Genomic DNA, 14,496 nt, shown 5'->3' with positions numbered 1-14,496 from the left:
ATGGATATAACCATAGCAGAAGCTTTGAGCCTGGGTGGGGATCAAAAAGGACTCTTTGAGTATTTTCACCACAGGTGATTTATTGTTGCGACTTTCTTAAATTTGTTAGTTTTTTGTGAGCATTTGGAAATCAAAGCTTAAACTCAATAATTGATACTAAGTCTCCTAACATTTTGCTTGGATTAAAAGTGACGAACTAGGAAGAAAATCTCAACATATTCCTGGAGCTACTTCAGTCTGCATATTATTTCATTTAATTACATTGAAAACGGATGAGCTTTTCATTTTTTACCTAAGAAAATAGCTGGTACTTCATTTTTCTTGATATCGAATAAACCATTAAATGTTTATTGTTTCATTGTAATTGAAGTGTTCTCATGTGAAGTGTTCATCATGTATTTTTCAATTTGATAAATTTACTCCTTTTAGATGCAGTTTATAATTTAGCTGATATTAGGTATTTATAAGTTTATAATTTGAAATGAATTCTCAAAAGAAAAAATGAATAATATCCAAAAGATCAGCCATAAGCAATAAAAAAAAAAACATCAATTCAGCCTTAGTCAACATGACGTATATTCTACAAAGAAGCCAAAAAAAAATTTAAAATGTGTTTTTTTAAATTGTTATTAAAAACCAATTTTTAATACAAGGAAGGCTTTTTAGGAATCCAAAAGAGCAAAAAAAAAAAACAGTCAGTATCAAAGTCGCCCATTTCAACTGTTTTAAAGGTAACAAAACAGATATAGGCAAAGGGCATTATGAAGAATTAAGCTTAGGAAAACATTAATGTTTGCGGTCAACATTGATCGCGCTGGTGGCGCGCCACCGACATCATACCGGCGGTGTGACGGCGGCGCGCTGTTTGCCCCGCCACCGCTGGTCCTTCCTCGTGGGCGCGGCGCCAGGGTCTAGATGGTAGCCTCTTGAGAAAAGAAGTTGTTTATTTGCGCTATCTATAATATTAGATAATAGGTGCCGATAAGAAATGAAATCAATCATGTAATTTAAATCTTAATTCCATGGTTTGACCTTCAAAAATTTTGGCATCTTCCAGCAACATTGTATTTTGGTTAGTAATATTTTTCAAGATGAAGATGTGAAAAACTCAATCGATAGATATTATATGATAAATTTAGATGTGTTTCCAACGGTAATGTTCCTAGGCCATAAAATAGATTTGACTGCTGTTGCTTGGACTAGGGCCTAGGCCAATTTAAATGCTCATGATTTTTTATAGTTGAAGTGCTACCTTCCATGGATCTTTGAAGTTTGTCAAGTCACTTATTAATGTAGTGACATGGTATAGTTGTAGCTCTTCTCAGTGGTATAGTTGCAGCTCTTCTCAGTAAAACACTCCAAAACAAAATGAATAGTAGCCTAGCCCACCATTTGATTATCTATTTTAGGCTAGCCTACTTTTCAATATTTCTTTTCTTACAATGTGCCATCCTCCAATGTTTGTAGATATAATGTATATTTGGCAGTTTGTATTATTGACTTACAAATAAAGTAAACATACCTACCACTCAATGCCTTTTTTTTATGCTCTTTCCAAATGTAACAATCATTTTTGTCAGAAATGAATTTTAGTCCCACCCCTATATATACTAATTCAGGGTAGCCTATATATTTGCACATTAGGGGGTTGGGGGTAAAGTTTATTTCTGATGCAAATGAGAGGTAAGTTTAAACTTAAACACCACCCCCCCCTAATGTGCAAATATATACCCTAAATTGGTATATATAGGGGTGAAGGTGAAATTCATTTCTGACAAAAATGATTACTATATTCATAAAGAGCATAAAAGAATGGCATCCAGTAGGGTAAAGGTACTAATGATTCAACAGTGCAATTTTGGAACCCCTGTCAAAATATTCCTTCAAAACAGAATAACTCTGCTTAGCTGTGACTTGGAGTGCCATCTCTTGAAGCCATTTTTGTATTCCAATGATAGGAAACGTTGAAACAATATCCAGTACACCCAGATAAGAAAAGAACATTTAATTCAGTCAGTTTCCTGTTTTTGACAAAAAAGGAGCTGCCAATAATTTTTGGTATAAGTTTAGAATTGTGGCCCCTGATTTGGAGACATGTTAAGAAAACAATTCTTACTTTAAAATATGTATAATGATCCTAGTTAACATATTATCCAAGGGGAGAACTCCTTCTTTTTCCAGCTTAAAAGAAAAAAAATTACAATAAACCACCATGCTGATGAAATGCTTTAAATCTTTTGAAATTGCTGCTATAAATTACCAAATAAGTTGTTTTATAGATAGCGCTATCCTGGCCAGTGTTAATCCCATATGAGCAGTGGCAAAAATACAAAATATTAATACCACCTAAACTAACTTCAACTCAAAATCAATGGACTCAGCCAGGAACTTGTCTGTTGAACTTGGCTGGGAACTCAGCCAGAATGAATGCTATCTGTAAAAACAATTTATTATAGTGGCAATTTCAAATTTAATTTTAGCATGGAGGTTTATTGTAAACTTTTTCTTTTAAGTTGGAAAAAGAAGGATGTTTAGAGGAAAGAATTGATTATAAAGGTTCTCCCGTTGGATAATATGTTAACTAAGATCATTATACATATTTTAAAGTAAGAATTGTTTTCTTAACATGTCTCCTTACAATTCTAAATTTATACCTAATTTTTCATGTATGTAATGTTCAAACTGCTGTTACTTGGTTATTTATTGGAAAAAAAAACTTGGAATTAGCACCAATGCATCAAGATACATCTGATTTTATCTGCATTCTAGTCACATTAGCTTTTTCTTGATAAATTTAATTAGAATGGCAACAAATTTTACATTGTCAAACCTAGGTTCCGAGTGTTGAAAATTCTTGTTTAATGTAGTGGAATACCAGGCACACTAAAATGTTCCTTCAGTCAAATTCAAATGTAGATAATGGCTTCTATGAATTGATTTATTTCTTTTGCAAATATCTTGTAGTAACCTTGTCAAAATTTTTGACAGACAGCAACAGGCCCTGTCAAAATATAGGTGACTCACTGAACTTCACTGAACATGTAAAGCAAACGAGAAATAATGGGTGTTGAAATTCCAGCATCCACTGACAAAAATATAGCTGTTGAATCTATGGGTGCCCACTACTTCCAAAAATTGCAGAGGTTCACATGGAAGTCACTTTTCCCTTTCCTCAGCACTTATCAATGAAACTTGAAAAAAATCAAGTTTGTAAATTTTTATTTTTTGGGGATGTGGAGGGGGGGGGTTAAACGCCTAGAACCATGTCATAGAAATAACAAAAGTGCCCCCCCCCCCAAAAAAAAAAACCCTAAGCTGTATTTTGGATGAAACTAAGAATCTGCATATGAAGACAAAATCCACTAAATCAAATATAATGACAATAAACTTCTTAAATTTCTTGAAATCCACTCCTATTTTCCTAGACCCTATCCCTTCTGAAATGCTAGTGAAATAATTTTGTTATACTAAATACTATTTGTATTTAATATGGTATATTAAAATTTGTTAAACCAATGTTGTAATACAAAATACTACATACTTGAAAAATTTTGTTTAGTTTTATTACTACTACTTTTTGCATAGTGTTTTATACTTTTACACATTAAATAAAGTTGAAGAAAAACAAAGAAACAAGAATATACATGTTGAATACACCAGGTTCCACCCACAGGTATTCCTCAAGTAGGGTGAATCAGGGAAAGTCCGACAGTGGGGTAAGTCCGATACCGACCTTCAATTTGTCTATGGTTCATTGTATCTGTGGGAGGCTTTCATATTTTCTTCCATTATAGTAGCAGTAGGCAACAGTGCCATCAACTTCTGGCAGAGTTAGCACGCCTTCTGTTCAGAGGGTTTTGAAGTTTTTTGGACGGCGTTTTTTTAGGAACACAGGCAACAGACTTTACTTTAAATTATGCAGATTATAAAGTAAGAGAGATAGAGAATATTTTTTCATTTCTTAGAAACTAGAATACCAGGCGCATCTTCTTGATTTTTTAAAACAAGCTAATGTTATTAATTGAACAGATATGAGGGGTGTCGGTCTTACCCCCGATAAAGACCATCTGGGGAAAGTCCAACATGTCGGTCTTACCCCCTACGGGGGAAGTTTGGCTGGGGTGTCGGACTTACCCCATGTTACCAAAGATGGATATTTTAAATGGTAGAACAGATTCTAAGCTTTAGATAATAAAGGTTGAAGCCAGTAACCATCCTTAGATGGCTTTACTAACTTAGTGGAATGTAGTGTTGTGTTGATCATTCATGTATTGCAGTTCTGTGCCTGCTTTCGTTTATCTTTCTCCCCTGTAATTTTTTTTCGTCTTAAACTTTACTTGTGACCTGCCGTGCAAAAAGTGTAGCAAAATAGAAATGCTACTTGGCAGGTATCAAATTTGTTGGCAGATTTTGTCTGAAAATACCCTTTTTACATATAAAATAATTTTTGCTCAAAGAAAAGGTGTCAAAACACAAGTCTTGCTCCGCCGTGCAAAAAGTGGGATAGCATAGTAGCAATGCTAGTGGACAGTTTTCATGGCCTAGTAAAATTTGTTGGCATTTTTTTTCAAAAATACCAGTGCTTCCACTATCCCCAAATTTTTGGGGATTCCCCCCAAAATCTGTCTTCTCATAAACATTCTCAAAATCGGTTCCCCAAAAACCCCCTTTCTTTCAGGGTTGCCACCCCTAGTGATTTATCACTGACGACACTCCACCCCTAGTAACTATTACTTTCACTTGACTTGAAATAATTTTTTCACTATTTTCAAAAGTTTATGTCTCAATTATTTACTACACATCCAAACCAGACATAGATTACTGAATTACTGACCTTTCTTCCTATGCTAGTAAAAGTATACTGACCTTTTTATAGTTGTAGTACAGTGATCAATGAATATTAAGAATGCAGTTGGGTGTGTATTATTTTTATAATACCAATATCATTGGAGTGTACAACTCAATCCATAAACTACCAGCAGTAAGCTATATACTGCACACTTGCGACTTTGAATACTATACACCGTTAGCAGTATTAGAGTAAATATGAGACAGTACTTTAATATGATTAAATATGATTAAGAAAACTATTGATATTTCTAACCGCAAGCTATACTAAGTTACATTTGTTACTTTTCTGAAAATTTTGCCTATAGAAATACTTCTTGCTCAAAGAAAACCTGTCAAATCACGGATTTTGCTGCTAAAGTGTTGGCAGCTTTTGGAATTCTGCTACTTGCTGTTTTGGAATTTTTTGAACACCTGCTTGTGACAGGTTTTCGAATACATTCATCAATTCATTCATAAGTCCCCTTTGAATAAATTCATCCATTCATTCATAATTCCTTTGTCTTTTCTAGATGCCTAGAAATTATGTTTGGAAAACACAACGCGGGGTTGGAGGAAAATATGATGCAACTCAGCTACAAAACGCGCTAGCAGAGATATCTTCAAAGAGAATGTCTGCTACAGGCTTCGAAAGTATTTCAAATACCGTACACTACCTTGCATGACCATCTTATGAAGAAGAAAAAAGTCAAAAAACAGTTTGTGGTGGGGGAGGAGTCAAGAAATTCCTGCTGAAATAGAAAAGGATATGGCTCAGGGTCTCTGAATACTTTGAAAAGTGGGGCATAGGTCTCAGCAAGCAGGAATTTTTTGATCAAGTCCAAGAATATCTCATCAAGAACAAAGTTAAAACAAGATTTAAGGACAACCGACCTGGTCATGGCTGGTGGGTGGGGTTCAAGTGCCGAAACAAAATTTCACTAAAGAAACCAAAGGTTAGAAAACAAAATACTTTTGCAGCAATCTAACCCCTTCATAATGTATGGTTTTTATGAGCTGTTGTATGAAACTGCCACGGCGATGGATATTCTTGACAAGCCCCAGTGCTGGTTTAATTTGGATGGGACATCTTTCTGCAGGGATCCTGGCAATACGAAAGTTGCTGGAGCCAAAGGCTCACCAGCCACTCGTAGAACAGGTGGTAATGGACGTGAAAATACAACTGCCTTGGTTTGTATCAGTGCAAACAGAGAAAAATTCACACCTTTAATAGTTTTCTCTGCAAAGAATACCTGGACCTCGTGGATACGTGTACATGGAGCTTACCCTGATGCATCTTACTCATCTACCAATAAAGGGTGGATGACGTCTGATCTCTTTATGAACTGGTTTGAATTCCAGTTTCTTTCTCATGTAAAGGGAAAGGCACTTCTCATCTTAGATGGACATGGCACACATGCTCTTGCAAAACTTTCTCTTGCTCTTGCAAAACTTGCAAACGAAATTAACGTGACAATTCTCAAGCTACCTCCACATGCTTCAACCTCTCTATAAAGTGGTTTTCAAGAGACTGAAAGTGTCTTATGATCAGAATCTCTCGAAATGGCAGAGGGAGCACCCTGGCAACATCCTGTCAAAGAAGGATTTTGTATGTCTCTTATCAAAGGTATGGGATACCTATTTCACTCCTAGCCTGATTAAAAAGTCGTTCAAAGCAACTGGAATCTTTGACCTGAGTGTTCCAATGAGAGTAAACCCATCCGTAATTGACCAAACCAAGTTTGAACCTACCAAGTTGAGACGCTATGCACAAATGAAAAAGGAGCAGGAGAAAAATTCAGGCACATCTAAAGTCACAACCACTGTCAACACTGAACTAGAAAAAATTACCTTTTCTGTTACCTTTAGTCCAAGGAGATTGATTGGCAACCAATTAAAAACTTTTGAAAAGATTCTTTTTCACTCAATGAAGCAGCCCGACCTACCATCAGTTTCAGGAATAGAAAAACGGAAGAAAATTGCAAGAGAGGCAGAAGTGATAACATCAAAAGAACATCTAGAGGTGCTTAAGAGGGAAGAAAATCTGAAAGCAAAAGGCAAAGAGAAGAAGAATAGTTCAGATGGGAAGGGTATAAAATCGAAAAAAAAAATTTCCTAAGAGGGAAGCCAATAGAGATACGGGTGATAGCGAATCAGACATCAGCCTTGAACTTGGCTCTGATGAGGATGATCAGAGTATTCAAGATACTAATCCAGAAAGTGACAGCGATGACAAGGAGACACCCAGTAAGCAAAAGATTGTTCCCAAGCTAAATGAGTACTATGCAGTTAGATACAATGCAAGGAATGACGAACAAGGTTACATAGGAAGGGTTCTAGACTTTCCTGACAAGGGAAAAGTTAAGCTCAAGTTTCTTCACTGCTTGAGCCTTGCCACCTACTCTTTCAATTGTCCAAAGAAAGACGATTTCGATACTGTAGATGACAAATACATTAAGCAGGACCAGTAAACTTAGTGGGAAAACCGGACCATTTGAAATACCCCAAATCCGTCAGGTTATTGTATCGTACAAGGCAGTTACTAGCAAGCGTCAGTAGATCTTTGTTATATGCCCTTACACGTAAGCTACAACATATATGAGTAACTTTTTGTATCTGAAGTCAAACCATAATTTGTGTGATATGTTTTTCTTTTTTAAAATATAAGCAATCATTTACATTCAGTGATTTGTGCACCTTGGCTAAGATACTTGTAAAGTTTATCTGTTGGGTAAGTCCGACACTGTCAGAGTTACCCCACAGCAGCAGAAAAAAGTATGGCCAGGCCTTTTGATGCCAGTCAGTTTGACATACAAATTGTTTGCTTATGGACTTATAGTGATTCCTCGATGCCCTTTAAGATGGTGAAGTCATATTATTTTTGACATATTGTTGAAAAAAGCTAGTAGGATATGTTGCACTTCCCCCAAAGCTGGGGTAAGTCCAACATAGCAGACTCCACCAACTTTGAGACCTGGTGATGGGCTACAAGCACAGTATATGGGAAAGTCAGAAAGTGAATAATATGGTAAATTGTTGTAAAAAAAAGTTTGATAGAAGATGATATGAAATACTCATAAAAAAAAATCTTGAGAGTCAATTTAACAAAAAAAAACATGTTAAGGTGTCGGACTTTCCCCGATTCACCCTATTTCAACAATTGTCAAATACACCAGGTTCTGCCCACAAGTATTCCCCACGTATTTCAACACGTGCCGAATTGGGTTCTTACTTGCTTCGAAAACAGGTAACTTTTTTGTTGTGTCGGGTATGTAGGTGAAAATACTCTAATTTCGGAAAATTGGAGTTTTTCACCCTTTTCAGATAAAACTTCAAACTTCTCATTAAACAATTAAATTCCTAGATGTTTTTCCTACATACTGAAACCCTTTTCAACCAAAAATATTTAAATTAAGACTTCTGGAGTAGAAAAACTGTTACAAAAGCTGTCAAATCATTGGTACCTTTATTCTAGTATGTTCACTTTATTTATAAGTCAATAATATGAACTGCCAAAAATTTACCATACATAAAATTTTATAAATGTTTTTACTTTTAAATGTTTTACCTTATATGCCCCCAGGGCATAACTTACAACCCTTGCCCTGAGGGCTGTGGGGGTTGTCATCTGCAAAGCTCTTATTTCCAGAACTTTCAACAATGTTGAACAAAATGGCTATCTCAAAATTTTGATTGGATGTGTTTGGGGAACTAGTGGGTGTGAGAGGGGGGTTAGTTGCCCTCCAATAACTTTTGGCTATTAAAAAGGGCACTAGCCCTTTCAATTTCCAATTGAATGAGCCTTTTTTGAAGTTTCTATGACAAAACTTCCTATAAAAACCCTATATGCCCCTGGGCATAACTTACAACCCTTGCCCGGAGGGCTGTCCTCTCTGCATAAGAGAACAACCTTTATATTCAACTTTATACCCTGGAATAGAACAATCCATTACATTTGCTTTCACATCATTCAAAAAAGTTTCTCATTGGCCTACAAACAAAGGTTTGGATTTAAGACAGTCCTTTGCTGACAGGAGTGAACATTTCGCTGATCGAAACCCTTGACAGTTCCAAAAAAGTAAAGAATTACCCTTACTAGAATCCCATTGAGAAAGACTCCCAAGTTCAACGTATGCACTATGTTTTGTACATTTTGTTAGTCCATCTTTTCATTCTGATCCATCATATGAAATGTCTGCAAAGACATAATCCAGAACTAGCCTATTTTCTTTGTAATTTTTAAACAATCATGAGACCCTAACATGAACTAACTGTACATAGTAAGGAGTAAGGAGAACAAATATAAAGAGGAAAACAAAACAATAAGAGAAATGTACATGAAGACAGAAAAGAATATAAAGAAGAGAGAAAAGAAAATGAAAAACCTGAAAAAAAAATGGCCCAAATAAATGCAAACATTAAGCTGAGAGTCCTTTACTGATAATATCATTAGCACTTCAGATTTCTCTTGTGTTTGGACCCTACTTAACAAAAATCGTTCCTTCTATGGACCATGTGTTCTTTGTACTGAGTCTATTGTGAGCCAATTCAAGCAACTGTTTCCTCTTTCTAGTTAAGTACTCTGACACAAATATACCTGTTTCTGCTAGGTTTGATTTAGCTAGGAAAACGGATTTTTCAACCTCCTGGCTACGAAATATAACGCGAACAGGAAACACGTTAGACCTATGCCAAAAAAGTTGGGTGTACTACAATTGGAGAGAGATTCAATAACTTGAAGCACCTCTTTACTATCTTTACTATTCTTGCTAGGGTGTACTGACTGGGAGGGGGAATAGGAGCTAGCATTTGGGATATTAGTGAAATAATTATTAAAAGCATCTGGTACTGAAATTGGGTAAATTAATCTGCCACTGATGTCTTTAAGGTTAACAGGTATAGATATTGAATTCCTTTTTTTGAAAGAACTTCATTTATTATAGACCAAAATTTTTTGCAAGTTCCCTTTGCAGTGAGAGATTTTGCATAATAATAATTTTTCTTTGCTTCCCAGACGAGTTTGGTATATAAGTTTTTGTATTTTTTTATACTTAGTTAGGTCAGTATAGCGATTGGTTTTGCAAATTAACTTATATAGGTCATTTTTACGGTATGAAGAGATTATCAGGCTATTGGACATCCATAGGCGTATATTGGTAGTTTTTCAGTTTGATTCACAGACTGGAAAGGTTGAACTGATAAGATCACTCAGTCTCTGTGTAAAACCATTTGTGGCTGAATTAACATCCTGACAATCCAAAACCTATGGACCAATCAAAGGATTTCAAACAATCTGTGAACCGGTTCATATTCACATTATTAAATATTCTATTAGACGTAGGAGTATTAGATCTAGAGGGTTGAGTTGTTGGTAGGGAGGGTAGGGAGAGATAGACTGGAAAGTGATTTGACAGGTCAGAGAATATTATTTTGGAGGACAGGTAATTTCCCAGGGAGGTGGATTCACAGGGAAGGAAAAAGGATTGTGGGTAGAAAACCACTTGAGGTAAATGTTTCAAAGAGGGTATCACAATCATTATTATTGCTAACTTTAGTAAATTGCAATTGAAGCCCCCAAAAACTATTGCCTTCTGTGGTAAATTAATAAAACTAGTAAAAATCATCAAACATATTACAAAAGAAAGGTGTTGGAAGTTCATTTTTGGTTTCATTTTTATTAATTCCAATATCTGTTTCTTTTAAGTTATAGTTCATTGTTCAGCCAGAATATAATTTGTACTTTACTGAAAAAAATTCAAATTAATTTACTGAAAAAAATATGCATTGTCAGTTTAATATGCGTATGCTGATATTTATTCCTTAAAATTTCAATTAATTTTCGTTTTCTTAAAGTTATAAGTGAAAACATTTAAAAGATTTTTTTCAGTAAAGTACAAATTATATTCTGGCTTTTAGATAGTATAGGGGTTAGAACCCTACTCAGATTAATTTCTGCTCGTTTTGAGTTAGACTTATTTTAATTTCAGTTTGTTTTGGGTTTCATTTATTTATTGATAATCATTTGTGGTAGTTGTATGCTTGGTATATTATTTGATTCTATTTGTGTTCATTTTTGGTTTAATGGAGTTCTTTACTTTTTTTTGGAAAAACTTGTTTTGTGCAAAAAGTTTCTTGATTAATTTCTGTTCGATTTATATTGGACATTAAATAATAAAAAAACAAGTCTTTTTTAACTGAAAGTAAGGAGCAACATTAAAACTTAAAATTAATAGAAATTATTCCATATATGAAAGGGGCTGTCCCCTCCTCAACGTCTCGCTCTTTATGCTAAAGTTTTTTATTGTTTAAAAATAGAGTTGTGACAAAGAGTCATTAATTTCCGTTCGAATGAACCCTCCCACGATATTCTAGGACCACTGGGTCAATATGATCACCCCTTGAGAAAAAAAAAAAGAAAGAAAAAAGAACACGCATCCGTGATCTTTCTTCTGGCAAAAACTAAAAAAATTCACATTTTTGCAGATAGGAGCTTGAAACCTCTACAGTAGGGTTCTCTGATAGGCCGAATCTGATGGTGTGATTTTCATCAAGGTTCTATGGCTTTTAGGGGGTGTTTTCTCCTTTTTTCGAAAATCAGGCAAATTTTCTCAGGCTTTTCTCGCTTAACTTACGATAGGTAGGATTAAACTTGATAAAAGTTATATATTTAAAATCAGCATTAAAATCTGATTCTTTTGATGTATCTATTGGTATCAAAATTCCGTTTTTTAGAGTTTCAGTTACTATTGAGCCAGGTCACTCCTTACTTACACTTTGTTGCCACAAACTGTTTGATAGTCTTTTGCAGGAAGAAAGACCGATCCTCTTCCAAAGTTGAACAACCATTCCTTCCATAAAAAGCTTTAATACCCCCTGGGTATAACTTACAACCTTTGCCCGTAATCTCTGGGGTTTGTTTCTACTCCAAAAGCCTTGTTATATGATATTTAGACTATTTTGAATAGAATGGCTATCTCAAAATTTCTATTAGACGCATATCGGGACAATATGACGTGTGTGTTGGGGTGAGAGGGTAGCTGAATCTGATAACTTTGACTCTTAAAAAGAGCACTAGAGCGTCTGATTACTAATCCAATGAGCCCCCTTTGAAGTTTATATGACTACATTTTCTATGTAAACCCTATATGTCCCCAGGGCACAACTTACAAACCTTGCCCTGAGGGCCAGGGGGATTTGTTATCCTCAAAGACATAATTTACAGACCTTTCTGATAGGCTTAACAAAATGGCTGTATCAAAATGTTGATAGTGTTTGAGGAAATGATAGGCGTGGACGGAGACATTTGCCCTCTGATCACTTTTGACTAATAATAAAGGCAATAGTCCTCTCAATTACCAATCGAATGAGTCCTTTTTGAACCTTCTACGACAAAATTTTCTATAAAAACGTTATAACCCCCAAGGGCATAACTTAAGATCCTTGTCCTGAAGGCTATTGGGGTGGATGGTCATCCTCAATGACGTAATTTCCAGATCTTTCAATTACGTTGAACAAAGTGCCCATATGAAAATGTTGATCGGAAATGTTTTGGGAAATAATGGGCGTCGGGGGGGGGGGGTGATTCTGCCTCTGGTTACTTTTGACTATTAAAAAGTGCAACAGCCCTTTCGATTTCCAATTAAATGATCCTTTTTTGAAGTTTCTACAACAATATTTTCTATAAAAAACCTTATATGCCCCCAGGGAATTGCTTACAACCCTTGCCCTGACGGGTTTGGGTGGTTTTTGATCCTCAAAATCATAATTTCCAGAACTTTAAAATTACGTTGAACAAAATGGCTATCTCAAAATTTTAATTGAATGTGTTTGGGGAAATGGTGGGCGTGAGAGGGGGGCTAGTTGCTCTTCAATACCTTTTGACTTTTAAAAAGGGCACTAATCTTTTAAATTTCAAATCGAATGAATTTTCTTTTAAGCTTCTGAGACAAACATTTGTATAAAAACCTTATATACCCCAGAGTATAACTTACAACCCTTGCCCTAAGGGCTCTGAGTGGGTTGTCATCCTAAAAGACCTAATTTCATGAACTTTTAACTACGTTGAACAAAATGAATATCTCAAAATTTTGATTGGATGTGTTTGGGAAAATGGTGGGCGTGAGAGGGGTGTTAGTTGCCCTCTAATTACTTTCGACTATTAAAAAGGCCACTAGCTATTTCAATTTCCATTGGAATGAGCCCTTTTTGAAGTTTCTATGACAACGTGTCCTATAAAAAAAACCTTATATGCCCCTAGGGCATAACTTACAACTCTTGCCCTGAGGGATGGGGGGGAGTCATCCTTAAAGACCCAATTTCCAAAACTTTCAATTACGTTGAACAAAATTGCTATCTAAAAATTTTGATTGTATGTGTTTGGGGAAAAGGTGGGCGTGAGTGGGGGGTTAGTTGCCCTCCAATCACTTTTGACTATTAAAAAGGGCACCAGCCCTTTAAATTTTCAATCGAATGCGCCCTTTTTCAAGTTTCTACGACAAAACTGTCAATAAACACCATATATGCCCCCCGGGTACAACTTATAACCCTTTTCCTGAGAGCTCTGAGGGGGGTATCTTCCTCAAAGACCTAATTTTCAGAACTTTCAACTACGTTGAACAAAATGGCTATCTCAAAATTTTGATTGGATGTGTTTGGATAAATGGTGAGTGTGGAAGGGGTGTTAGTTGCCTTCCAATCACTTTCGGCTATTAAAAAGAGCACTAGCCATTCCAGTTTCCGATCGAATGAGCTCCTTTTGAAGTTTCTACAACAACGCTTTCTATGAAAACCTGATATGCACCCAGGGCATAACTTATAACTTGCCCTGAGGGCTGTGGGAGGGGGGGGGTTGTCATCCCCAAAGATCTAATTTTCAGAACTTTCAACTACGTTGAACAATATGACTATCTCAATATTCTGATTGGATGTTTTTGGGGAAAAGATGGGTGTGAGAGGGGGGTTACTTGCCCTCCAATCACTTTTGACTATTAAAAAGGACACTAGCCCTTTAAATTTAAAATCGAATGAGCTTTTTTTGAAGTTTTACGACACCGCTTTCTGTAAAAATGGTATATGCCCCCAGGGCATAACTGACGACCCTTGTCCTGGGGGCTGTGGGAGAGTGTCCTCCTCAAAAACATAATTTCTATCTGGAAATCAACTACGCTGAACAAAATGGCTGTCTCAAAATTTTGATTGGATGTGTTTGGGGAAATGGTGGGCGTGGAAGGGGTAATTGTTGCCTTCCAATCACTTTCGACTATTAAAAAGGGCACTAACCGCTGCAATTTCCAATCGAATGAGCTCTTTTCGAAGTTTCTACGACAACTCCTTCGATACGAAGTGCCCTGGTCTAACCCCAAAAATAAATAATGCATTGTGCCAATATCGTTCTTTACTTAGGCAGCGCGATTGCGCTGCCTTTGAAAAGCAATTTCAAAATACAGTTTACAGCTTTTTGCATAAAACTGGTAAGATAAACAAAATCGTCATTAAGATCAAGAAGAACCAACGGATTATTAGATATTTTTAAGCCCTTGTAATTTCAATACAAGATACCAGATAACATCGTTTATTAGAAGGGTTAGGCCAGTAATTTTCATACACGTATTCAAAAATACCAAGAGGAAAGACGTAATTTATCATTTACTCCATATCCAAGTCCTAAAT

General features: G+C 35.8%; 1 protein-coding gene across 2 annotated transcripts in view; it reads left to right on the top strand.

The window, feature by feature from the left end:
* Positions 1-988: 988 nt before the first annotated feature.
* The window catches only part of LOC148949407 (regulator of microtubule dynamics protein 1-like), a 67,855-nt gene continuing 54,347 nt past the window's right edge, over positions 989-14,496 (top strand). The window contains exon 1 of one of the 2 annotated variants that reach the window (XM_089093426.1): positions 989-1,072. The gene's annotated coding sequence lies outside the window, so the exon portion shown is untranslated. Of the gene's footprint in view, positions 1,073-1,101; positions 1,154-14,496 lie in introns of those variants that run through there. The other variant, XM_089093427.1, reaches the window with a different exon arrangement.

This window comes from Artemia sp. Qi Xiang Cuo, chromosome 8, assembly GCF_049724085.1.
Source record: "Artemia sp. Qi Xiang Cuo chromosome 8, ASM4972408v1, whole genome shotgun sequence".
In the NCBI taxonomy this organism is placed as follows: Eukaryota; Metazoa; Arthropoda; class Branchiopoda; order Anostraca; family Artemiidae; genus Artemia; species Artemia sp. Qi Xiang Cuo.
The sequence above is the reverse complement of the archived record's forward strand: the minus strand, read 5'-3'. Positions and strand labels throughout refer to the sequence as shown.